This window comes from Mustela erminea, chromosome 10 (genome assembly GCF_009829155.1).
Source record: "Mustela erminea isolate mMusErm1 chromosome 10, mMusErm1.Pri, whole genome shotgun sequence".
In the NCBI taxonomy this organism is placed as follows: domain Eukaryota; kingdom Metazoa; phylum Chordata; class Mammalia; order Carnivora; family Mustelidae; genus Mustela; species Mustela erminea.
In genome coordinates, this window is record NC_045623.1 from 62861548 (window position 1) to 62888195 (window position 26648).

The window sequence follows — 26648 nt, forward strand, 5'->3', positions numbered from 1 at the left end:
CTTTAGTGTTTCCCCTTCAGATCTTTTATGCCTGGCTCCTTACCATCTCGTCGACAGTCCTTTACCAACCAGCAGCCGGATGTCCTACCCTGGTCATTTCCTATCACATTAGCTACCACCTCACATCAAGTGGTTGTCATTGCATTGCCATAATTAGTAGTATCTGTCAGTGTCCTGCTAATTTGCTGGGTTTTTTTTCTGTGTCCTTGTACCAGTGAGAAAGTTTCAAGAGAGTAAGGATCACTTGCCTATCTTTCTGGGAAGTCCTACCCCACTCCATAAAATAGAGACTGTCACATAAGTAAGCACACAGTAAATACTTTTGAATAAGTGAGCTGTTACTGATGTGTTATTATCCCAGGAAAGAAGGACCTGTAGGGGATGAAGGAAGAAAGTTCTCACTCAACATGTGTCAAGTTCTGTGCTTATCTCATTTGGGTCTCACAACAATCCTATGAGACAGATAATCTGATTCCCATTTTGCAGATGAAGAAATGGAGGCTCCATCATCATTCACTAGTTTGCTTATGGACACAGCGCCTGCTCCTCAGCCTACATACTGGATCTTGGGAAGAGCAGAACTGTGTCTCTAAGACACAGAGAAATGTGTGTCTGCTGCTGCAAAGCCTCGTGTGTGTGAAAACGAAAGCGGGGAAGAGGCTGTGTAAAGGCACGTGCTGGCCAAGACTACAACAGCAGCAAAGACGGCTCCCCCTAATAAATTGTCCCTACATAGCCTCAAGTCCAGACCTCTCCGGGAAACAGCCAGTCCCACAAGGTGAGCACCGCAGAATGGCTGCACGATGTAGGCCCCACTGAGATCAGAGAGGCGAGAGAGTCTTCCAGCGTGTACTGAGGTCCTCTCCTCACAGTGTTCACATCCCGGCCGGGTAGGCTTTGCCACTGCTGCGGGCTCCTGCATTCTGCGCTAGGTGGCGAAATGCTGTGGGGCTCCCCTATTCGGGGGAATGCGGTAGTGATGTATAAGGTATGAAAGATGTGGCCTGCAGAGAGCCGGCACTATCTCTACCGCTGCTGCTACTGCTGCTGCTGCCGCTGCTGCCGCCACCACTACTGCTGCCGGCAGAGCTGCTGGGAGTGAGCTGAGCATCCCCCGTCCGGGATACCCAGCTCCGCGGCAGCTCCCGCGCCCTGGCCCTACACAGACCTGCCAACCCCAGGGAACAAAAGCGGAGCCCCATTGCCCTCTCCTGCAGCCGGAGGATGAGTCGAGAGGGCTGAGCGGAGAGTGTGGTCCTCAGCCGCGGGAAGGTAGGAGAAGGTGTTGCGCTCGCTTGCCTCGGCGTGGTAGGCTCGGGGTAGGCGCGCCGGGGTGGGTGGGGATGGCCGCGCCGACCAATCTGTCCCGCGGGTGCTGCCCGGACCCGGCGAGGTGGTCATCTGGATCCTTGCGCCCGCACCGCCTGCCCAACGCGGGGAGGGTGCCGCGCTCCCGCAGCCGCGAGGGAGCCCCCTGGTTGGGAAGTGGAGGCGGCGAGGGAAAAGTCTGGAGCCCGAAGCCAGGCAGCGGAGGCTGCGGAGGGGCTGCCGTGGCACTTGGAGGCGTGCGACTTGCTGCGAAAAGCAGGCGGGCGGCGGCTGCAGTGTGCGCAAAGTTTTGGGTGGCGCGCAAAGACGCAGACCAGGGCCGCCGCGCAGAACCGCGCAAGTTGTGGCCGGAATCCGAGGGCGGCCCCGGGGCACCCACGGGGACTCGCCGACACTGGGACAAGTGGTTTTTGCTCCCCCCGCGGTAGCTGAGACTGGGTTGACGCGCAGCTACTTAACCCTTCCCAGCCCAGGCGAAACAACTTAATCCTCTCAGAGGCGGTTGGACACAGGCTGGCTGGGCAGCGTCGAGGTTCCCGGCTCTGTCCTTTTGTGGTCTTGGGCACTTCCCTACTCATTCTGGGTTTTCTGTGATTTTCTGTCCACTCCTGTGTCCAGAAACAAGGTAAGGTGGCTGCGGGTCTTTCCCCCAGTCTGTAGTTTTACCCCTCCCGCCACCTGGACACGTTTTTTTTTTTTTTTTTTTTTTTTTCTCTTCCCCACCCCACCCCCAGTTTGGCTCTTTGAGGCTGCCTTGAAAAATGAGATGATTAATCAATTAGGTTAGTGGCCAATTAGGCATAACCTTGTAGCAAAATAATTATGCCCGGCTCTCTGGGCTTTCACTGGTGATGAGATGGGAATCCAGCCCAGGTGGAGGGGCTGTTCCGAAAAGATATGGCTGATGGGGGAATTTCTGGAAATTTAAGATTAAAAAAAAAAAAAAGAAATCCGAATGTATGGTGGCGGCAGAGGTTGTGGGGATTCAGTAGGGGTATGCGTGTGTGCATCTGTTCCTTTTTTCCGCGCCCCCCCACCCCAACCCCAGGAAATTAACCCTTGACAGCACAGTCTGGGTGGACTTTGCAGGCAGCATGTTTCCAACAGCTCAGAAAAGGTGTGTCCCCTGCTTGCCAGCCCCATCCCCCTTGTCTCTGGGGGGGACTCTCCCCTGGAAATCGCCTCACAGTGGCTTTGCTGCTGTTTTGGGAGGGTGAGTTCCGAGGAATGCATTTTAGTTTCATGTCCAAGGAATCGCGTCGTTGCAGAAGGAGGTTCTTGTGCTCTGGCTTCCGAGGATGCACATTCCCCCCACTCTTGTTAAATAAAGCGGTTATTAAATGGGTGCAAATGGGAGACAATCTGTCTTCAGGGCTGGGAAGTTCTGCTGCTGAGCGGGGCTTCCTTTTTCTTTTTTGGAGTGACTGGCGGGATTTGGCACTGCAGTATTACAATACAGCCATATTAAAAAGGTCTTCAGAGCTTAGAGCCCTCTACCACTGCAGCCCCGTCTTCAGCAGACTTCCTTTCTCAAATCCTTTTTGCCAGCAGCATACACGGGATTTCTAATGTGCACCCTGTGCATTTGAATCCCTTTCTGTCTCTATTTTAAGCTCATCCTATCTGTTTATGCATCGGGACCCTATATCGTAGATTTATTTTCAGAAGGCAGACACCTAGAGCTGTTCCCAGGGCAGAGGGATTTTTTTTTGCAACAGGTCCTAGGTCTGGGTTTTCTAATAATGAGTGCCCCTGGCATTTAGTGAGCCAGGGTCCTCGCCTTTCCACCGGGGACCTGACCACGTTGGACCAGGTGGTCCCTGACATCCCCTGCAGTGCTGACATGAGCTGGTTCTGAATTTTATGGCTTTTCTTCCTTTCTGAGCTGATCAAGAGGAGTAGCTGAGCAGTGCGATGTGACAGCAGCCGTGCCACCTCACTCCCAGCGGAGAAAGCTGGCTGGGGCTTAGGAGCAAATAGGAATTGCCCAGCTGGAAGACTGCCTAGTGATACTGGTGTTCAGGGACGACTGGGAGCCATAGGCTCCACCCGCTTTCCTCAAAATGAAGGGCCACTGTTCAGCCCTCTCTCTCTTTTCCGAGACTTATTTATTTATTTTTCTTGAAGCTGGACTCAGCCGTTCACCTCACTGCGATCCTGTTTGTTACTCGTCTCTTGCGCTAGCAAAGGCCTTCCTCCTCTTCTAAAATTGTAGCTTTTTTATCTAGTGGGAAGGGAGATGGGGGGAGAAGGAAGGGAGAGAGGACAGAGTGAAAGAGCATGCGGTGGGGAGAGTGGGAAAAGAGAGACAGAGAGAGAGAGAGCTTCAGGCTGCGAAAACAGGCAGGCAGTGGGAAAGAAGCAGGAGAGGTAGAGAACGAAGGGAGAAGGGAAGGAAGAAATGTAGGCACGGGAGGACATACAGGGAGGAGGAATTCTAGCTCGCAGAAGGGGAGGGAAAGGCCCATATGAACCAAAGTCTTGTTTTATTACCTGGCTTGAAAAAATGTAGAGGAAAACCCTGAACTGCAAAAGACTCATTCCAGATAGACTTGCTAGGAACTGAGCTTTGACATAATCAGATAATTACTTATGACATAAACATTGCACCGCAGAAAACCCATCAACTCTGGTTCTTGTCTCTTCCTTGACTGGGGGATGCAGTTGCTGGTGTGGGGTTGGAGCTGGCAAGGATTTGTTTGTTAGCAGATATGCTTTGCATAGCCCCAAAAGCACTCTCGTTGGGGTCAGATTGGGGTACTCCCTTTGGACAAGCTGAGTGTCGAAATGACTTTGGAGGGGAAGGTATCCCTTTGTCTTTAGGTCCATCATTCATAGAACGGCCAAATTTTTAAAAGTGTCTTTTTCATTTATTTAAAGTTGGAGGGAAAAAGAATAATGATAGTAAACACTTTTACCTGCCATCTAAAACTAAGAGTGATGGGAAAGTAATTCCAATTAATTTTCCTTCTCCAGCCGCCTTGTCCTCGTTCCGGACCATCCTCAGTGCCTCCGACTCCTCTTCTGGCCTCCAGTACAGGCCCTCCCCAGAGCTGTGACTTGATCTTTCTAAAACATAGCTTTGATCATGTTATTCCCCAGATCAAAAAACATAAAAGTTTCCCTGTTGCCTAAAGCATATTATTCAAATATCTGACCATAGACTTCAGAGCCTTTCAGAGCCTGGCCTTCTGCTTCCCTCCTATACACACACACACACTCACCCTAACACACAGCATCACACCCATACACAAGACCTCTCTCACACACACACCACACACACACATGCATACACTCACCACACTCACATCACATATACATGCTACAGACGTGCCTTTCATAGATTTGTGGGTACAGCCTTTTTTCCTTCTCTAGAAAATACATTCCTACTCTACCTTGTGAACTCTGCTCATCGGAAGGGTCACTTGAAGGTCCTGTGTGTCTCTTTCAATTTCCTGGAAATGGAAGAACAATATTAGCTTCCATACTTCTTATTGTGATGGTGGGAATAGGAATATTGGGACCCTCATGGCTACAAGTCCCATTTAGAGAATGAGAGCCACCGGTAGAAGAGAAAAGGGAGTGTTTCTCAGGTTGAAATCAACTTCGGTTGGGCTGCTTCGTGACACTGGTTGGTTTGGGCAAGGTGGTGACCATCACTTGGTAACAGACTCCTTCTTTGTCGGTGAGAGTGCTGGAACCCTGTACCATTTAACAGTTGCTTACTTACAGCTTATGAAACAGCCTTCTTGTGCAGGACAGAAGACCCAGTGCCACTAGACAACCTTTCAATTTATCTAGCAAAGCCCATGAAGTTCCTGTCTCAAAGGGGACAGAATTAAACAAGAAAGAACACCAGATAAAGAATTCATTTGTATTCATAGGCTTTTAATAAATAAAAACGATTTTTTTTTCCAAAATGAACTCTGAGCCATAGGTCTTGAGACTTCTTGTTTAATTAACATGCAGAATATGACTTCTTCTTTTTTCAAAATGACCATTTTTTTTTTTTTTTTTTTGGAAGCTTGAGCTCAGATCTTTAGTGACATTTTTTCTTCCAGCAAATATTTACAGCCGAGCTGGAAACTGACAGGAAGGAGGGTTTAAAATGAAAATGTTACCAAACTGAAGTTTACATCTGAGTGAAACACATGGTGTCCCCATGGACAGAGTCCTAAGAACTCAAAATATTTGTCAATTTGTAGAACTTGAAGAAACCAAGCTGTTTCCTTTGTTAATGTGAACTCCAAAAATTATATTTTTGCTTATGCATGGTGGTGGCCTTTTCTGCTTCTTATCTGTTTGCTTTTACTGTGGTCATGGAGTTCCAGCCGTGAGTTTTTTCTTCATCCTCTGTTCTGGTTAAGGCAGACTGCCTGAGGGTTAGTCCCCAGGTTCATGTCTGTGTCAGTACTTGTACTTATGCAGTTTTTCCTGCTGGAAAGACCCTTCTTTTTCAAATCTCCTCCAGATCCACGAGGCTTTTAAGGCTGAGGTCAGTTGTCAAGTCCTGCATGAGGTTTTCTTAGTTAACTCTAATGAATATTGACCAGCACGGACCATGGTGGGTTTTTTTTTTAAATCACTTTATTAATTTTTCAAATTATGTGAATAATACAAGTTAACTGTTAAAAAATGTCAATGTACAGAAAAAATATAAGAGGTTAGCAAAAATCATTTGAAATTCCCATTATGTTATCTGTAATTTAGTGGCTGTCCTTTCATTTATGTCCATAGACCCATATATTAGCATATATAGATGGATGTGATTTTTTGTGCTCTGCCTTATTATGAAAGCTGTTTGCTTTTTGTCCTGGGCATCTATTTTTTTTTTAATTTTTTATTAACATGTAATGTATTATTAGCCCCAGGGGTACAGGTCTGTGAACCGCCAGGTTTATACACTTTACAGCACTTACCATAGTACATACCTTCCCCAGTGTCCATAACGGGGCATCTATTTTTAAATACAGTTTTGTTTGCTTATTTACTGTCCCTTGCCCCCCAAACTAATCTAATAACTTATTCTTTTGTATTTTCTCTATGCTTTCATAATATTTACATGTATATGTTCACACCAGTATTTACATACGGAAGGATTTTTGTCATTGATTTAAAAGATGAGATAGATGTATATGTATTTCTTGGCATCCTGTGTTTCTCACTTAAAACACTATGGGATTGGGGTGCCTGGGTGGTTCAGTGGGTTAAAGCCTCTGCCTTCAGCTCAGGTCATGATCTCAGAGTCCTGAGGTAGAGCCCCGCATCCGACCCTCTGCTCAGCGGGGAGCCTGCTTCCCCCCCTCTCTCTGTCTCTCTGCCTACTTGTGATCTTTGTCTCTGTCAAATAAGTAAATGAAATCTTTAAACAACAACAACAAGAACAACAACAACAATAAACCACTATGGGAAACTCTTCTGCCCCCGACCCCCACCAGCCCTCCCTCAGCCAATGGGTATAGGTATACCACTCTTTTCAGTGACTTTGTGAGTTTCAGTGGTACGAATACACCACAAGTTTTTCAACCATTTACCTACCGATGATCATTTACTTTTGATCCACTAATTTGTATACACAGTTCTGAAATAGGCATCCTTGTCTGTTTATCATTACCTGTTGCTATGCTTGCTCTCATATGAACAGAGTCCCCAAACTAATATTTCTAAGACAAAGGATATGTACTTTTTAAAGTTTTAGGAGATAGTGCCATGTATCTTTCCAAGGAGAATGTAATAATTCACATTTCTGTTCACATAATAGTCTTTTCCCTATATCTTTGCCAGGAGCGTGTGTTATCATTTACTTTAGCTAACCTGGTTAGGTGGCAAGTGGTAGCTTATTGTTACTTACTTTGTATTTTAGATCTCCTGTTCATTGGACATTTGGATTTGCTTCTCGGTGCATGGCTAATTCATCTTTGCCCATTTTTCTTTTTGGTAGCTTGTCTTTTTCTTATCATTTCATAAGGGTTCCTTTCACATTCTTTTTTCTTTCATCTATATTGTATGTGACTTTCTTTCCTTGGAAGTTGGATCTGGTGTCATAATGATCTCTTTGTTTATGCTCAAACTAGACTGTGAGTTACTAGACGGCAATCATGTGTCTCTAGGACATCACATTTAGCGCAGGGCCTGAAAAAGTGTAGGTTCAGAATAAATGGTTATAACATTGACTACATGTGTGATATCCAAGTGTATTTCATTTAACATTGAATTCTATGAAATAACATATACATGGCATCCATAGACTGGGATGTTTCAAATTAACAAAATTTCAAGATGACTGATGTTTTGGAAATATTTATAAATAAATTACTTTTCCCTCCTTTTTAAAATGAGCATGGCTCAGAAATATCATTATGAGCATCAATTACTGTGTCGGGCTATATACTTGATAACTTTAAGGACTTTATTTTTATTTTTTTTTGTTTTTAAGACTTTTATTTCTTTGAGAGAGAGAGAACATGAGCAGGAGTGTGGAGGGGCAGAGAGAGAGGGAGAAGCAGACTCCCTGCTGAGCAGGGAACCCATCATGGAGCTAGATCCCAGGACTCCAAGATCACGACCTGAGCCAAAGGCAGACGCTTAACCAACTGAGTCATCCACTCCCTTAAGACTATTTAGTGATGCAGGACTGTTTGCCCCTATATACAAGTGGTCTCAGACCTATGGATGTACAGATTTTAGATTTCAATAACTATTTTTTTTGTACTTTTTCAGTCTTTATCCTCCCTATTATATTGTGTCTTGGTTATTGTGTCTTGGTATGGTCAGTTTATCTGCCTCTAAAAGTTGTCTTCTTCCCTTTCTCCCTATCTTTGCACTGGCTGTGGACTAATGTCAGGAATCCTGCTCCTTGGAAATGTGCGTATTTTTTTTTTTTTTTTTTAGATTTTTATTTATTTGTTAGAGAGAGAGAGAGAGATACAGAGCGCAAGCACAGGCAGACAGAGTGGCAGGCTGGAGGCAGAGGGAGAAGCAGGCTCCTTGCTGAGCAAGGAGCCCGATGTGGGACTCGATCCCAGGACGCTGGGATCATGACCTGAGCCGAAGGCAGCTGCTTAACCAACTGAGCCACCCAGGCGTCCCGAAATGTGCGTATATTTAAAGGTCAATAAACATCAGCCAAGTCTTGGCCTGGCTGCCATTACTATGCATAAAGTGCCCCAGCTCCCAGTGAAGATGCATCTGTGACTGTTTAGGGTTTGTTTGTTTGTTTGTTTGTTTACAACTCTTTTCTGGGAAGGTGAGCTTGACAAGTAAGTGAAGTGGTGGCCATTTCAATTAATTGGGATATAGCTCCGATGTCATATAGCCACGACCCTAAATATAATGGATTAAGAGATCTTTAGAATGGTAGAAATGTATCTATTTCAGTCTTGTTAAAGCCTGAGTGTATAGGGCAGCTCTATGCTGTGAAGTCGTGTGGTGTCCAGGTTCCTTCTAGCTTGCTGCTTCTCCATCTCTCAGACATTGCTATCATCTTCATGATCTGGGACAGCATGGCACCACATCCTCATTCAAACTAGAGGGCTGGAAGAGAAAGAAGAGGGCAGAGGAGAGCCTTCCCATTTCTTTTGAGGGCATGGCCAGAAGTTGCATGCCTAATCTCTTTGTACATCTTCATTGCCCAGCACCAAGGCAATTGGCCCCTCCTGAAAGAAGGGAGACCAAGGGGTGCTGTTTTAACTCTGGGTGACCATGAGCCAGAATCAGGGTGCTATATCATAGAAGAGAGGAAGAATGCCAGTTGGCGGAGACACCGGCAGGGTCTGCCACACCTACTCTCACCCTTCCCAATGTCCTCTCCGCTCCCTTGCCAGATTGTCAACCCCTTGGTACAGTGGCCTACTTTTTCTCCCCACTGCCCACTGGTGTGTGGCATGTAAAATAGTTGCTCGATAAAGACAGCTCTATTTATAAGCTTTCTTTCCGTGTTTTAGTGATGAGAAAATGCAGGGAGGAGGGTGAGATTGCTGCCGGCGTGGAGCTCAGGAACTAGAAAATTTGGAACTTCCTGGCTGATTTTTCTTTAATTTAGCTCCTGCCCTGTATAGTTCTCCATGGCCCCACTCGAGGTTAATTACTCCGATTTCTTACTCCACCTTCGTTCTCTGTTCTAAGAGGTCTAGGTGAGGAGACCACATGCTTTGGAAGCAGGTGTGTTGGCAACTCTGTGAGAGTCAAGGGGAAAATCAGCCCCCTGCAAATAGTACAAGTTTGAGATTATGACCTCCTTTGCGAAAAACGGTCTCCTGGTAATCAACAGATTGCATCGCCCAGCTGAAGTTTCTGCACCCCATGGGCTCCCATTGCCTTCCTGATTAACACAGAAGCATCTCCTTCCTTACTCCAGACTGACTCTGGAATTGAGTTTATTTCAGCCTAACGGCTCATTCTAATTGGTCTCCCTGCTTCCAAAGCACAAATGTGATCTATTTTTTCTAGGTGCGGGGGTGGGGATTTTGATGGGAGGGAGTGATATTTAATCATGCCCTTTCTCCCTCTGAGTTAAAAACCAATAGGAGATGAACACTGGGGCCAGTCAACAATGAACACCTGGGTCTTATTTCTGTGAAAGCTTGGTTGGAGGCTGTGTATGTTGCGTAGCTGCATCAGGACTCCAGAACTTTCTGTTTCACTTGGTCTGAGCTGGATATAGACAGGTCTCCCTTTCTCCCTGCAGGAGCACAAGTGGCTTCATAGGCTTATTTCTTGGGTGAGCAATGAATGAGGATCTCTGAGGTCAGGCAGCTTTGAAGAAGAGAAAGAAAGGAACTGTCATGTTGTATCAATTAGGCTCTTAGTTGACGATGACACAGTTTAAGAAGAAAGGGATTTATTAATGGGTGTTGGGTAGCCTACTGCATTTTAGAAGGGTCCTGGGAGCCAAGCTTGGGTGTGAGGACAGCTACTCAACCACGTCATGGAATTGTTACGGTGGAGATGACACTGTTGCTAGGAACAGATGGGGGGGATCGTTGAGCTGCCCCAGAAGAGCTCCTCTCTCTGCCCATGGCAGATACCCGCTGTCTTTTCAGTTCTTCCCTCCAAGCCTCATGCAAATAGGTCTTCTTGGTGCCCAGAGCACCCTATAGTCACTCCTGGGTCTCACAGAAGTGCAAGAAACACAGACGTGCAGTTGAAATTGTGCTGAAAGAGTCTAGAGCATATCTGTGGGAGCCACATACGTTTATGTTCCTCTCTGGATTTCACCCAAAAGATAAATCAGTCCCTTTCCTTTGACAAGAGGCGATGGAAGTGTTGCTGCCCTGCTTTTCCCTTCTGGGACTAGTGTGTAAGTAGGCAGTAAGCCTTCCCCTTGAACATCACACACTTGCTTACAAACCCTCCGGGGCCACCGTGGCCTTCAAGATCTAACAAATTCTTTAGCATGGCAGAAAAGCCCCTCCCAGGGTTGTGTCCTGTATTTCAGACTCCTTCCTCTCCAGTCCCCTTGCTGTTTGCTCTCCGGCTTGCTCTTCCAGGTGTCATCCATTCTGAACTGCCTGGAAGACTCCTGGCTGTGCTCCTGCTCTCCCGAGCTTCCACGTCTCGGTGCCTATTGCTGTCCTCTCCCGGCACCGTGAGGAAACTGTCTGTCCTTTGTGTCTCCCTCCATTTGACAGACGTCTCCTTACTCTTCAAGACGGAGGCACCATTCCTCTGGGAATCTTCTTTGTCCTCTCCTAGACTGGATTAGGTGTCCCTCCTGGCTATGCCCAAAGCCCCCGGTAATCCCTCTGTCACTACACCTAGCACATAGTTTGTGACCTTTGGTTTCTTTCTCTGCTCATGCTAGTGCCAGCTGCCTGAGAGCATGGTCTTGGTCTTTTCTCTCTGTATCTCAGTAGCTAGCACAAGGTCTGGTACATAGGGGTTGTGCAAATGAATGAAAGAATGAATGTTCTCTTCTGGTGAAGGACATGGACTCTGAAGTCAGCATCTGACTTTGCCACCACATAGATAATACAGTTTTAGGCAAATCAAACATCATAGGGTGGTTGTATAAAGGCTAAGTAAAATAACGCACGTGAAATGCTTAGCATGGAACACATAATAGACACTCAATAAAATTCAGCTATCCCTTTGATTTTCTGATAATCATTATTGCAGGTGTTCAATGAACCGTAGTGATCACTAGCATACTTTCTAGACTAAAGGATACTCTGCATCACAGTATGGTGATCTGTGATATTTCCTACCTCCCAAAGAACCAAAACCTCCTGTGGATTGAGAGGAAGAGTAAAAAATAGACAGAAATTGACAGAAGCTTCCAAAGGAGAATCATGTGTAGCAGCTCAGTAACAGAGTGAGAGAATGCCTCCTGACATCTGGTTTGTCACTAGGACTTTACTAATAGTTCCATTTCCCTTGACATGCTTCTTTCTTCACTCCACAATATAGAAAAGAAAAGAAACAAGAAGACACTGAGATGACACGGAAAGCAGTGTCAAAACTTCAGTGAAGATCAGATATTTTCCAGGGCATTGGCTGGAAGCACACATCCCACTGTGCTCTCCCTGGGAGTATGTGATGTCAAGACAGTGGGAGGGGATGGATATTAAGGAGGGCACGGATTGCGTGGAGCACTGGGAGTTATACGCAAGCAATGAGTCATGGAACACTCCAACAAAAACTAGTGATGTACTGTATGGGGACTAACATAACAAAAAAAAATTTTTTTTTTAATGACCAAAAGGTTGGGGGGAAGCATCAAGTTGATGTCGAAAACCAGCCTAGAATATGGCAAATGTCTTCTTTGTGTCATTTGTAAGAGCACAGTATCTTACACAGAGTCAATGTCTTTCCATCTGTGTGTGTGCAAAATACCTCCCCTTTCTCTCGTTTCCCCGTGGGTCCACACTCATTTCACTGCATCCAACTCAGCAAACATTTATTGAGCCCCTACTGCATGAAGGGAACTCTACTGATTCTCTCCTTTTATGCTTGTTTCTCCCACCACATTAATGTCATTGCTTTATTAGAAATAAAGGCTGGTGTCAAATGAAAATGTTGGTCATTGACATCAACTGTTCTTAAGGGAGCAACATAAGAGAAAAAATTTATATTGCTAGTTTTGTAGAAATAGCCCTTGTTATTGGATGTGAATAGACACAATAGTCAGAAAAACATTGCCCTGGAGGGAGTATGGAGACCAAGGACCTATCTTTGATGTTTGACTTTGACTTTGGATATGTTGTTTAATATTTTTGGGTTCCAGGTTTCCAGGGATTTCTAAGGACCTTTCCAGCCCTAATATATTATGATTAAAAAAAAAAAAGTGTAAAGGGGACATAACGAAATTTGGATTTGCTGTCCAAATATGGAAAGTATAGGCTTGATTTGAACTGTGGCATTGACATATGGCTTGTGCAACATGGGGCTTAAGCTCTCAGCCTCCCCAAATCTTTCTCTATACAATGGGAATGCTGCCTATTGCCTTTCCTGCTGCATAAAATCGGTGTGAAACTTCAAGAAGTGATGCATGTGAAAATGAATTATGAATGACAAGGGACTGTACACATGCACATATAAGCTATTATTACTGTTAATAATATTTTGATTTCAATATTTTATTCCAACCAACACTTTTGCATTTTGCCTTTTGGGTTGTTTGAAGAGAACATCATCTTTCATTCCCTATCTCCCTCCACCCAAAAGCAGTCAGGGGATTTCTCAAAGGAACGGGTGCTGTGTGCTCTGCCTGTCTTTCCGATCGACACTCATCTTGGGCCCCAGCACTTGTCTGAGTGTATAATGTTTCAACTGCTGGCCTGAAAGGAGGCCATTTGTTCCCTGCTAAATGAGCTGTTACTGTGTGCCTCTGTCCCCTCAACACCTGGGGCTGTGTTCATGGGAGAATCCAACCGTGGATCTCAGGAGCCTTTTTGAAAAGTTTATTAGAAGAAGGGAGAAAACATTTCTCAGCAGGTTGTACCCTCCGTCCCTGGATTCGACTCATTAGTCAGAGCAGGGTGGGTTACCTGGGGGTGGGAGGGCAGGTCTACTTGCCTTGGCCCCTGCAGGCACTGCCGGGGGAGTCAGGGGCAGTGCAAGGGGAGGCACAGGCCTCCCAACAGCCCCTTTCTGGCCTTTCTGCTGCCCCGGCTCCACAGGTAGCTAATTAGCTCTAATTGGATGGTGTTTTGCTGTCTATGGTTTGGGGCAGCTCACCTGAGCTTTCCTCCAGGGGCACCTCTCCCTTATGTCAGCCCCAGGCCTGGCCGGGTCTCATGATCTACAAGGCAGAGACCCCTTTCTCACACTGGCTTTTTGGGCTCTGAGAGCTGGAGGGGCAGCTTCTATGCAGACCGTTGTGGCTCTATCTGCCGAATAAGGACCCAGCTGCCCCACCAACCCTTTCTGTGGGTGTCTGGTGGACTCAGGTTACATTCACTGGGGGATGATGCTGTTGTTTCAACTGTGCCAGAGATCGGCCATCTCATTCCTGGGTCTTTTGTGACGTCCCACTGACACAGGGTGAGTCCCAAGTACGGAAGGAAGACCGAGAGAGGATTTTTGTCATAACCACTTCCTCTACCCCTCCCTCTGTATACACCCCGCACACTTGCTACGTGGAGGCCAAGTTAATGCCACAGGCAGGACTGGAATTCAGGGCTCCCAACAAGCTAGAGAATATAGTCTGCCTCCGGAGGAGCCCTGCTTCCTCATCTCTTCACCCTCATAGCTTAGGTGCTCAGAAAATCCTCGTGGAATAAATGGATGAGGGCCTCAAACTCTGTTTTCCCAGTCGAGCACTTGAAATGCTGGGCTCAAATCCCGTTTCTACAATTGACATTGTGTCTGACTCTCATCGAGCTACTTAACATCTCCAAATTTCAGGGTCCACAGCTGTAACGTGAAGATGGTGATAATTGGGTCTACTTCACAGGGGGTGTGTAGGCATCAAGTCAGGTGAGCACTTGGCTGACGGTAACACTTCACTGAAGGTTGGTGACTGTCGTCTGTCATTAGCTCCCTAGCTCTCCACCCATCACACAGACTGGGGATGTGGAGGCTTGGGTGAGGGATGTTGACTGGTCCACTGCCCAACAGCTCATTATCAACCAAGGCAGAAAGAGAATCTAATCTTTACTGTCTTCCTGTTCTACTGAGATCCAGGTCTGAGAAACAAGTCTATCCTGGAGTTGTCCTTCAGCCATATGAATACTTTTTCTTGTCCATTTCTTCCAGGGCTTGCCCCTTCAGATTGTAGGAACCCCACAAATGTGAGGCTGGATTAAGGTCAGAGGCTCTGGGGTTAGTCATTCAGAGCTCAGGGCCCAGCCTCTGCATCCTGCTCTCTGAGTGGGATCTACCAAATCCCAGATCTGACGGGGTCACTTCCTCTGCCTCAAGCCCATTGCCTCGGGGTAAAGTGCAAACCTCCCCCATCCCTGGCCCTGTTTGATCGGTCTGGGACTCCTGGGCCCCAGGAATCCCGCGCAGGTCCTTGTTTCCTCCCGAGGCATTGTCTATCTGGGACATGGTTTGTTGAATGAGTGGTGCCGCGTGACCTGCAGTTCTTCCAGCTTTCTGGAGCTGTGATTCTAGCCCTCCCAGGGAACAGACAGATGGGCCTAGCAGGAGGAGGGCCCATGCCTTCCACGGCTGCCGGGCCCCTGCCCTGGCCACCCTTGTTCTTCTCCCAGTGGCTGAGCACACAGCCTGCTGGGCAGGCTTTTCTGCCCCACAGGACTATTTTCCACTCAGTGTGAAATTTCAGTTCTGTAGCCCTCTCTCTGGGCAGTGCCTCTGAACACCCTGCCTTTCCCCATCATGCTGCCCATCACAGGGCATTGCAACCCTGTTTATTTGTCTGGGAGCACCAGGAGGCAGGGACTGTGTCTGTTTTGCTCCCCATCGTAGCCGCAGTCTGTGGCAGTAGGGAACCAGTATGGACTGGCCACAGGAACGAAAGAATCGCTCTGGGGTTGGATGTGTGGCCGAGAGGCAGACAGGGAGAATGTGTGGGCCCAGGGCCTGGCACATCCGACGTCTCTAGCGCAGCTGATGGTAAACATCAGCCTAGCCTTTATTTTTCTCATTATGTTTAAAACCCACCAGTTGCCCAATAGTATAATTTTCTAAGCGGTTTCATTTCAGCTCTGCTAATTGAAGAGAACCAAGCTCTTTTTGAAGGCTTACTTTGTGTGTGGCTGTCACTGGTGAGAGTCGAGCCTGGTTGTCAATCACTGACAATAGTGTGCCATTCTGGAATAATTTAAGTTTAGGTCTTTCTTTCACTCAGGCATTCATACCCTGTTATATGTTTTCATACTGAGCTGAGAACAATCTGGGGTGAGAAACTGTCATGTGTTCCAGGAACTGAAATGGAGATTTCTTTTGAGATTTCAAATTCCTCTGGTCTGCGGCTCCGAGTAGCTTGGGGGGGTAGGATCAGAGGTTTGGGAGTCAGACCTCCTGGACCCCCCAGGTTTGAACATGCCGCTTCCCCACCCACTTCACCAGCCGGGTGACCTTGACTCAGTTACTCGGTTTCTTACACAATCAAAGGGAATGTGAATACTTTGCACCAGAGATTATTGAGAATTAGTGACACAGGAAAAGACCTGGACCAGGTACCCTGGAAGCAGTGGACCTTGCTGCCAGCTATCACACTGCCTGCAGGTTACATAGTACCTCGATGCCTACGGGGCTCCAGAAGGGGCTCCCTGGGGTCCCGCAGACCCGCGTTCCAACCCCAGCCGTGCCATTTCCTTCAGTAGCTGGGAGAATGAGTAAATCACGTGCACCTAGAGTTCCTTTACTGTAAATGAGAGAGAGTAATACCTACTCACAAGTTGTTACAGAGACTGAAATTATGTGAACTACCGGCATAGTCAGGACTCAATAAATGTCAACTCCTTTCTCCTCCTCCTCACTACATTTTAATACGTGTATTTTATGTTAGGAGAATGGAGAGAGAAAGAGAGAAAATGGTCCCTAAATCCTGCTTCACATGAAAGATGCAAGCGTACAAGCATTCACTCAGCGCTCTTAGCCATGCCCCCCTGCAACTGGACAGATATTTATTGAGTACCTACTGTATGCTCAGTATAGTTGTAAGCAGTAGGATACAGAAGTATAGAAACCAGTAGGTCTGCTCTGATGGTGCTTATATCCAGTGAGAGATGGGTAAGAAACAAACAGATAATATGACGGCAAAAGTAGTAAAGGTGAAGAGAAATAAAGCAGGGAACGGAGAGCTTGCTATTTACGAATGAATGATCAGGGACAGGTGCTCTCAGGAGTTGGCATTTGCGCAGAGCCTTTGTTCTTGCTGTTCTCGCTACCTCAATGCCACCCCTGTCCCTTGTCACTCCCTTCCTGTCAGGAGCGTCCTATTCTTCAAAACTCCGCTCAGATGTCTCATGCTCTGAGTGCTGGTTCTGCTTGCCCTTTGAGGCAGAGTTCGTCTCTCCCTCCGCTGTGCTCCCACAATGCCTTGTTCTCCATCAGTCAGTACTTCCCGTGTTTAACATGCTTCTCCTCCACTGGACTCCAGCTCTTCAGGGTCATGGGTTTTTCTTTCTTTTAGCTTCAGTGCCAGGCACAGTGTTGGGCACAGAATGGGCTCATTCCTGGTGCACCGAGGGAGTCACGAAGGTAGTGGATGGACTCAGATGTTCGTACATGCTGACCACCCTTGGAGGGCAGGCAGGGGGCTGCAGCTTGTCCCGGGGAAGCCCGCTCAGCTATGGGATGTACACTTTGCTCTCAGGGCTAACAAGGCTCTTCTCAGACAGGGTAGTCATCATGTCGCACAAAGTAAACCCTGCTTCAAGCCTTGTGCTTGGAAATCATCTTGCTCAGTATTATAATCATGATACAGCAGGCGTGGAGGACCTCCAGCCCCTGGTTTGCACCTCCATCCAGCTTTCCTCTGCTCATGCCTCAGTTGCCAAGTCTGCCATCTTGTTTCTCACCCATTTCACTTGCCCAGTTCCACTCTGCTCCTTCCCTGCCCCACCCCCTGTCCCACCTGCTGTGTGTTGGATGGGTGAGAGAGCCCAAGACCTGAGTTCTGTATCTGGCTCTGAAAGTTGCCATGTATGTGGTCTTGGCACAGTCATCTCTATTTGCTGAGTCTCAAGTTCACTACCTTTGAAAAAGTCCTCTGCCCTGACAATGATACAGAATATTGGGGTAATTATGTTACAAATTAGAATATTCTAAGGCAGGGGCACCTGGGTGGCTCAGTGGGCTGAAGCCTCTGCGTTCAACTCAGGTCATGATCTCAGGGTCCTGGGATCGAGCCCCGCATCGGGCTCTCTGCTCAGCAGGGAGCTTGCTTCCTCCTTTCTCTCTGCCTGCCTCTGCCTACTTGTGATCTCTGTCAAATGAATAGATAAAATCTTAAAAAAAAAAAAAAGTTTTAAAAAAGCACATTCTAAGGCAGTATGAGCTGAAGTATAGCTGAAAGAGCCCCAAGTTTCCCTGCTCCTCCACCTATGACTAGGTGACCTCAAGCAATTCACTCACTCTCTCTGGACCGTTTCCTCACATACCCAATGGAGATGACAAAGATAACTAATCCCCACCAAAACACAGCACGTGCCAAGCACTCTTCTAAGCTCTTTATTAACTCATATGCTCCTCACATGCTCCCATGAACTCGCTATTATAGTCACCCCTATTGTACAGCTAAGGACACATAGACACAGAGAGGTTAAGTAACTTGCTTGAGGTCACACAGTTAATAAGAGACAGAGGTGGGATTCAAACCCAGACTGTCTGGCTCTGGAGCCCAGTTTTAAGTATCCCGTCATATTGTCAACCATGACCCTGTAATTCCTCCCTGGCAGAGCTGTTGTGAAGTGTCGGAAGACTATATGGATAAGATCTCTGATATTGTAGATATCCAAACAATATTATTATTATTATGTTACACCTCTTTGGAGCTTAGCACAGCCCAAATTTAATAAATACTTACTTCTGCATTTGGCTGCATGTCCGTCTGCAATTCAACTTTGATTCTTGGGAGCAGGCATTTACCTGAAGCCGTGTCATGAATAACATATCAGCCCCTTCTTAAGAATCCTAAGGTGGGTGCCTCCTTGTCCTTTGTGTTGGTCCTTTGTCAGTCCTTGATCCGTTAGAGGGAGCTGCACATTGAATAAGGAGTTGGTTTTGTTGTAGAGGTGGGTCCACTCTGAGCACAAGGAAGGTGAGGTCAGGTCTGCAATTTTCTCTGGCTCCTGGAACAAATACTCTGCCTGCTCCTTTAAGCTAGTGGGTCTTGGGAGACGTGGGGATTGGTGGTGACCTCCAGCCTGCTGGCGATTACACACAAAGCTGAGAGCAATTTTTAAAGTCTTCTCGCCATTTTGCTCTCTCTTTAAAAATTAAATGCCTGACACTGAGGTGTTTTATTCCCAGACCAGCTGGCCTTTAAGAGGATGGCTTGAAAGTGAGAATGCCTGATGACCTCTGACCTTGGGAATTTCCAAGGGTGGGAAAGGCCACGAGAACGGAGAGTGACCTCATTCTTTTTGTCAATTTAATGAAAAAGAAATGAAAGCATCCGTCTTGATGACTGAAGGATCCAGGAGCAAGGATGTGGTGGGGAATTTCGGGTCTCCACAAGGCTGGGAGATGTGTAGAGTCTGCGTAGCGCCATGGAACGAGCAGCGAGCCCAGAAGAGGAAGACTCAGCTTGAATCTCAGGTCTGCCACTACCTGTGTGGTTGCGGGTAAGTTACTGACCCTATTGAAGGTATCATATTCCATGTTTAATATGTAAACAGTACAGTGAAGTGGTTAAAAGCAAACTTTGGAGCCAATCCTATTTGTAACGCTGACTGCCTGAGTGATTTGAGTAAGTTACTTATCTCTCCCGAACCTCAGTTTTCACATCTGTAAAATGAAGATCTCGGAGGCCATGCTTTGTTCATCCTGTGCTTCGAGTGCCCCCATAACCCCTTTCCACCTGATCCCTGCATCTCTGCCTGGCTATATTCTTCCCTTGGTGTTCAGACCTGAATTCCTTTCATGGGGAAGGGCGTTTCTTGATGCCCTGGCGGGTTGAGATGCCCCGACCCCTCGCACCCAACCTGTGTTCCCATCATCCCCAGTGCCTCCCCTGCCACTGCACCTACCTCTCTCTGTAGGGAACTTGGGGGCCTGGGGCTGCTTCTTCTCCATCTCCCCAGGGCCTGATTCCCAGATGCTGTCTGTGAACACTTGATGGAATGAATGAATTTCTTTCCAGCTCTGAAACTGTATGCTTCTAAGTTTATTTGTCCTTATGTGTGCCTGATTTCCAAAAACAGACATAAAATACATGGTGTTCTTCCTTTTACAAAACGACAATAAATGCAGTCCTTTACACTGCTATGGAAATTTGCACTGGACAAAACATCTTTCACATTTGTTACCTAGTACCCTACCACCTAGTGGCTTATCAACACGCGAGCTTCAAAATAATTTAAAGCCACTGTTGGATCTCATCCAAAAAGATCTAGTATTTGAACTACTGGAACCATCTTCTTGCCTTGAACTGACCCCTTGACCAGGACGGCTACCCCTTCCTTCACTCCAGATGGTTTCCTCACCAAGCTCTGAGGTCTCACTGACTCCTAGGTAATGAAGCAAAGTAGGTCTTCAGGTCAACCTGATCTCAGGAGTCTGCTTTCTTGGTCTGATTTTTAAGCAACAATATCTACATCAAGTATGTGATTTCCAGATTCACAGCCTCGCAGAGGAGCCTGCTGTTGACAGAGTTGTCAGCAGGGGGAAAAAAAAGAATGCAAGATTGTCCAACAGAAATAAATCTTAGAGAGGATTTTGCCAAGCCATCCAAGCATTCATACATTTGCTGCTGCATGCAGAATACTGGGGAGGGAAGGAGAAAGAAGGGGGAGAAATGAGCAAAGGGAGTGCTGAGGGTGGCTTGAATTCTCTCCCTCCATATCCTGCTTCTCCATTCCTCTCAGAAGGCCCTGCATGAGATGTGTATGTTATCTTTGCCTTCTTGGTTTATTTTCTCTCTGAATTTTTCTGTTGTCACTCTGGCTCCTGATGGGCTGCAAACGAGACAAACAAAGAGATCTGAAGGTGCTGTGGGCATACGACTTACAGACAGTGCAGGACACACAGAGGCCTGTGCCACCATTTGCAGATTTACCATGGTTCCCCTTTGCTACCTGGATCTGTTTGTAGACCCCACTTGAATTTTGAATATGCTTTTCTGGAATACGTGGACTACCTAGCCCATCCAGATCTCTTCCAGTCTTCAAGGCTGACTTGGAGTTTCGCTTCCTCCCTAGAGCCTTCCCAGACTAATCCCGTCTTCTGCAAACCCTGTACTCCCTGATTTTGGATGGCTGTGCCAGTAGACCCCTACAGGCCTCTGGCTCTGTTGCCTCCAGTTTTCTTCATTGTCCCTTTTCCTCTTGTGTGTTCCAGATTACTTACTTTTAAGAGATTCCAGAGTTGTTGAAGGAAGAATGAACATTTCCCCAGGTATTTCTGTGTCTGAAAATGCCTCTGCTTTGAACAGGCTCTGCAATTCTAGGCAAACAGTCAACATTTCTTAGCTACAGTTTTCCTCCTCTCTAAAATGGGGTAGCAATGTCTACTTTATGGAATGTTTATGAGGATTAAATGAATCAATATAACTAGCTTCGAAGCCCATGTCTGGCAGTTAGTGGCAGTCAACCAATATCATCCATGAACATTGGGTTTTTCCAGAAGACACTGGCAGGAATGTGCCAGGGAGTAAACAAAGGATGACGTCATTAGTGTCTGTGGGGCCAGGCTGCCTGAGTTCAAATCTGAGCTCTACCACCCTATGCCCAGGGCCAGTTACTCCACCCCTCTAAGCCTGTTTGTACAATAAAGCTGATCATAGAGCCTGCTTCTTAAGGATGATACAGAATAGTTCATGAGAAGCATTTGGCCAAATGCCTTTCACGGAGCAAGCATTCAGTAAATGTCAGCTATTTTTGAGGAGGTGGAGAGCATTCTCATGCGTGCTCTTAACCGATCCATTGCATTCCAAGCTGCTCTGATGAGGGAACGATGGCCCGCTCTGTAGATTCCCGGGATTCGCGTCATACCTGTGATGAGTCAGGTGACCGCAGGTTAGCAAGAAGAGCCCCAGACTTGGACTTCCACACGCACACCCACCTTGAGCCTGACCTCTGTGCCTTACTTAGTTGTGCCTTTAAGAAAGTAAACTTGTCAGAATCTCCTTTTCATCAGCTGAAGAATGGGATAATAACATCTACTTTTAAAAAAATTTTAATTTTATTCTTTCAGTGTTCCAAGATTCATAACAACATCTACTTTTAAACGGTAAAACATACACACACACGCTCTTCCTCACTAGTGCCAGAATAGATGAAAGAACCATCTGAGCTAGAAATTGTGCTACAAAGGAAGGATGTTCTATACCTGTTGTCATCACCATTATTCTAATGAGCCAAGCAACACTAGTAGAGCATGTCTCATACGCCCCACTGTGCTGGGTCTGAGAAGCCTTCGACATTTTTTGAGCAGAATAATTGTGGTCAGTGGAAATGCCGTGAATTCTGAGACAAGCAGAGCTGCTGCTCCAGTCACGGGCTACGCCAGGGCCGTCCCAGAGTAGTTCAGGTCTGAGAACTGGTGATGAGCTTTTAGAGCCTGCCCCATGCTGGCTTTGCCTCATGTGTGAATTTAGCCAGTGCACTTCATCTCTCTGAGCCTTGTTGTCTTTCGCTTGTTGTTGTTTGGGATTTTTTTTTTTTTTTTTTGCCTACCAAATGGGGATGACCAATGCATGTCTTGCCCACTTTGCAAAGATCCTGAGAGGGTCAGATGAGAGGTCTGATGTTTAGTTGCTGGGGACAGGGAGGTAGGCAGCATGTGGTGGGAACTTTCTCAGTCTCCCCAGCCTTCTGCAAGGTTTTGGCGTTGTCTGCATTTTCTCGATGCTGTGACAGTACCTACAACATCACATTCAGCAGATGTTTAGGAGCTGGTCATTGACAAATAAAGCACTGTCGCCGTTCATCTAGTTAATAAGCTTCCACGCGTTCACCCCTTAAACTCCTTGTCAAAAAAAAAGAGCTCTTCCTCTAAGAGGTTGCCTTTAAGCTTTACCAAAGGAAGCTGCCAGTACTACTGCTAATAATTGTCGTTGCCAATGAAACAGCTCCTATGTTGCAGGCCCTCGTGCCGAGCCCTTCATGTGTAGTATCTTTGGCACTCAGGGTGCTTCTCTGAGGGAGGCGTGGAAGCCAGGCTTAGGGAAGCAAGGGGGAAATTGGCTCAAGGAGACCTATAAATGGAAGAATAAGGAATTGAGCCTAGCTTGTGTGATTGCAAATTCTACGTTTGTTCCCCTGTACCCCATTGCTGCTGGGAAGCCCACAAGCAGCCCAATTGTCCTGTAATAGCCCACAGTTGAGGGAGGCAGTGATTTCTTCTGTGAGTGGATTAGAAGTAATTCCCACTTTGAGAACGCAGGGGGTGGGAGGAGCAGACAGGCCAAGGTAAAAGAGCCAGAGAAGCAATTCTTTCAACGTTAGGAAAAAAAAAAAAATCTGTATTTGGATTCTTTTTTACACATCCAACCCAGCAGAAAATTGGTTTGCGGAAGATGTAGGTCGTGGCTCTGGCCCCGGCATCTGGACGCCTTATATTGTACACTATATTACCGGAGTAATATCGTGCACTTTATTAGCACCGGCAGGATTTGGGATTCCCATGGGGACTGTTCTTCGCTGTCAGATGTATAAGGCCATTTAATCTCCTTTATCAGATCTGGTTCTGCTTCCCCCATCCCCACCTCCTCTTGCAGACCAATAAAGAGACTTTCTTGAGATTCATTGGTCTGAAAACTAGCTTTTAAATACTCCTCCATCCTCCTCAACCCCTGTATCTAATAAGCGAGCAAACCAGGGAGGTGTCAATGCCTTGAAAATCACTCTGTGCATTTGAGTAGCAATTTTCTCAGGACATTTGTAATTGGAACTTCATCTTCCTTAATGCAGACTGGAGGAAGGATTTGCTAATTATGCCTAGGCAGCTCTGGTCTCACCCAGGCACTGTGGTCTTTGGGGACAGGGTTGGCATTCTTTCGTTCAAAAGCCAATTACATCTTTGATTCTGGCCCAAGGAATGGCTAGAGTCACTTCAGAAAGAAGGGCAGTTTTCTCTGGACAGAAACCAGGTTTATGCCTGACCTCTTTGTGGGCCATTTTTGATAGAACCAAATAAGATATTCAGGGGTCAGAGAGATTTGGGTTCAAAATGCAGTCCCAGGCATATTCTCTGTGCTCTCTGATACTTATGCACACATGTAGTAGGTGTGAACCCTGGGATTAGTGCAGGGGACTTTGGGATTAAGACATCACCCTGCATTTGGAGAGACCACAGTCTCATGGAGAGAAGACATGTCTGAACAACGGTTATCAGCACAATGTGAGAGCGCTGTGGGGTCACAGAGCAGATCCTTGGTGCAGACACACCACTCAGAGCAAGCATCCGGGAGAGGATGCCCAAGGTGACTGCATTTTTAGGTCAGTCTCTGAATGCCTAAGCTGTAAAAGGGGCTTGTAATACTTGCCACAAAGAGCTAGTTGGGAAACAAGCCATGTACGATCCATAAAATGCTTAGCTCAGTATCTACTGCATAGTAACTAGGAGTATTTAAAACAGACAAAAGGTTGAAAACAGCACCAGAAATTCTTTTTATTTGTGTGGCAGAAGTGGAGAGAACTGTGTATAAGAAAGATCTGGGAGACCTGCATTTAACTCAAGTCCCTCTTAGCTGTGTGAGCTTAGGCAAGTCACTTCCCTCCTCTGAGCCACAAGCTCCTTTCTGTGAGATGGGGTTAAGGTAGAGAAGATCAAATAAAATAGTTATATGGAAGGGGCTTCATGGACTGTGGGGTGTTGTGCATCTAGAAGGCATTTGTTTTGTCATCATTGTCATCATAACTAATAGATATAGACCATGTGGGAAAGTCAGCTCTGCAGATAATAGGATGACTGGTGCTCGGGAGTTGAATTGGAGGTTAAATAAGCCTCAAGCTTAGTTCAGTGAATGTCTATCTGGAGCACATAATTTTATTTTTTTGTCATTTTATTTTATTTTTCATTTTCATTTTATTTTTCATTATGATCATCAAACTATAATTATTTATATCTTCATTTCATCTATTTTTCATTTCTTTAACACCCATCCCCCTTTTCTCCCATCCCCCCACCCACCTCCCCTCTGGTAACCACCAGTTTGTTCTCCACAGTTAAGAGTCTGTTTCCTGGTTCGTCTCTCTTTCTTTCCTTTGCTCGTTTGTTTTACTTCTTAAATTCCACATTAAATTCCACAGTAAGATCATATGTTATTTGTCTTTCTCTGACTGATGTATTTTGCATAGCGTTGTACTCTCCAGCTCTATTCATGTTGTTGCAAATGGCAAGCTCTCATTCTTTTTTATGGCTGCACAATATTCCACATATATATATTCCATCCATTCCATGTGTATGTGTACACACACACACACACCCCAACCACATCTTCCTTGTCCATCTGTAGATGGAGACTTAAGCTGCTTTCATAGTTTGGCTATTGTAAATAATGTGGAGCACATGATTTTAAGCATGGGTTCTCAACCATGGGGAGGATGGGAGGGGAGAGAGAAAATATAACAACTACCCAGGACATTTTTCCAAAATGTGAATGTGCATGCTCACAGCTCCTCTCCCCACCCCATCCCACCCAAATGCCCAAGCCGTGTCAGGATCTGCAGTAGACATTAGTGACATGGATTTGTCAAAAGCTGATAACTCCCCCTTCCCTAAAACTGAGTTCTATACTTTTAAAGAGCATGGTAAAGCCCACTTTATGTTGAACCGCCGTCTCTCTGCCTCTTGTCATTGCCATTTTAGCACATTAGCGTGTTTCTCTGCCTAAAAGGTTGTTCCGGTGTTTCAAACAGTTGGTCTCTATATTGGCTTCTTCATCTCTACCACTCTATGCGGCGTATCCAGCTCTCTGGGCAGTTTTAGAACCAAGGAAGAGTAGAAGTTTGAATTAGAGAAGGTTGTTCCGGTGTTTCAAACAGTTGGTCTCTATATTGGCTTCTTCATCTCTACCACTCTATGCGGCGTATCCAGCTCTCTGGGCAGTTTTAGAACCAAGGAAGATTAGAAGTTTGAATTAGAGGGCTGTGGAGTGCGTAGGACCTATAAAATAAGCACATCTTCATGAGCAAACTGGGTTTTTCAAGTCCTGCTAGAACTGAAGGTTCTTTAATCCCCAACGCCGAGCCGGCACTGTTGGCAATCCCAGTGACTGTCCTGTGCTCATGATGCCCCATTGCATCTGTACAGCTCTCCATGGGGCAGGAAGCACTTGCCTGCTGTCCGTGCTGGTGATCCCCAGGCAACCCCGTGAGGGATGGGGCAGTGGTGTCACCAGAACAAGTATTACTGCTACATTTCACAGAGCAAAGGAGGGCTTCCAGAGAGGTGAGGGGGCCTCTCTGTAGTCACAGATAGTGAGGAGCATACCCAGGGCTCAGCTGATGTGGAGATGCCCTGCACTGGGCTGGTTTCCTACCTTAGAGTCTGTGTCAGCGCAAGCAAGTGTGACATGGCTTGCTTGCATGAGCCGGTGACCGTTCTTTCAGAGAGGACATGCCCAGGACCGGGTATCGTCTTACAAGCAGATACTGAGAGTCTGTTTAAAATTCCATCTCTTGCAGTGCAGTCCCTTGAATCTTTCCCTCCATTGTTTAGGGTCAGGTGTTCAGTTCTGTAAGGACTCCGAGAGCAACGAGTGGGTGGGTCATTTCTAGCAATATATATGTGACCCTCCTGCCCCGGGGGAGAACAGCACAACACGATAAATTCTGATTCATATTTTCTCAGGCATGCTGGAGTTCAGTGGGGACTTGGAAGAAAAGAGAAATATATGTATGTGTGTGTGTGTATGTGCATATGCTTGTGTGTGTGTGTGAGAGTGTGTGTGTGTGTGTGTGTGTGTGTGTGTATTATTAAGAGGACTTAACCAACACCGGCACACAAGAGAAAACCACAGCTCTCTGAGAATGTTTCTGGGCTTAAAAAAAGAAAGAAAAAAAATCAATTCCAGCGCTTTCCACTTGGGCTGCCCAGTAATCACAATGATAATGCCTTATAACTGCATGTTGGCTTACAAAATGTATTCACATCAATAATAAAGGATGGATATAGATATATAGATAGATAGATAGATAGATATATCTGTAGATGTATCTATGTATAGATAGATACATCTATCTATCTATCTATATATATCTATATCTCAAATCCTTACTGAGGACTTGCTTTGTGCTAAC

The 26648-nt window shown here is 46.3% G+C and overlaps 1 protein-coding gene across 5 annotated transcripts in view; it reads left to right on the plus strand.

The window, feature by feature from the left end:
* The first annotated feature begins 998 nt into the window (after positions 1-998).
* Positions 999-26648, plus strand: part of DAB1 (DAB adaptor protein 1) — a 1141681-nt gene continuing 1116031 nt past the window's right edge. For all 5 annotated transcript variants that reach the window (XM_032302343.1, XM_032302347.1, XM_032302348.1 and 2 more), the window contains exon 1: positions 999-1272. The gene's annotated coding sequence lies outside the window, so the exon portion shown is untranslated. The remainder of the gene's footprint in view (positions 1273-26648) is intronic.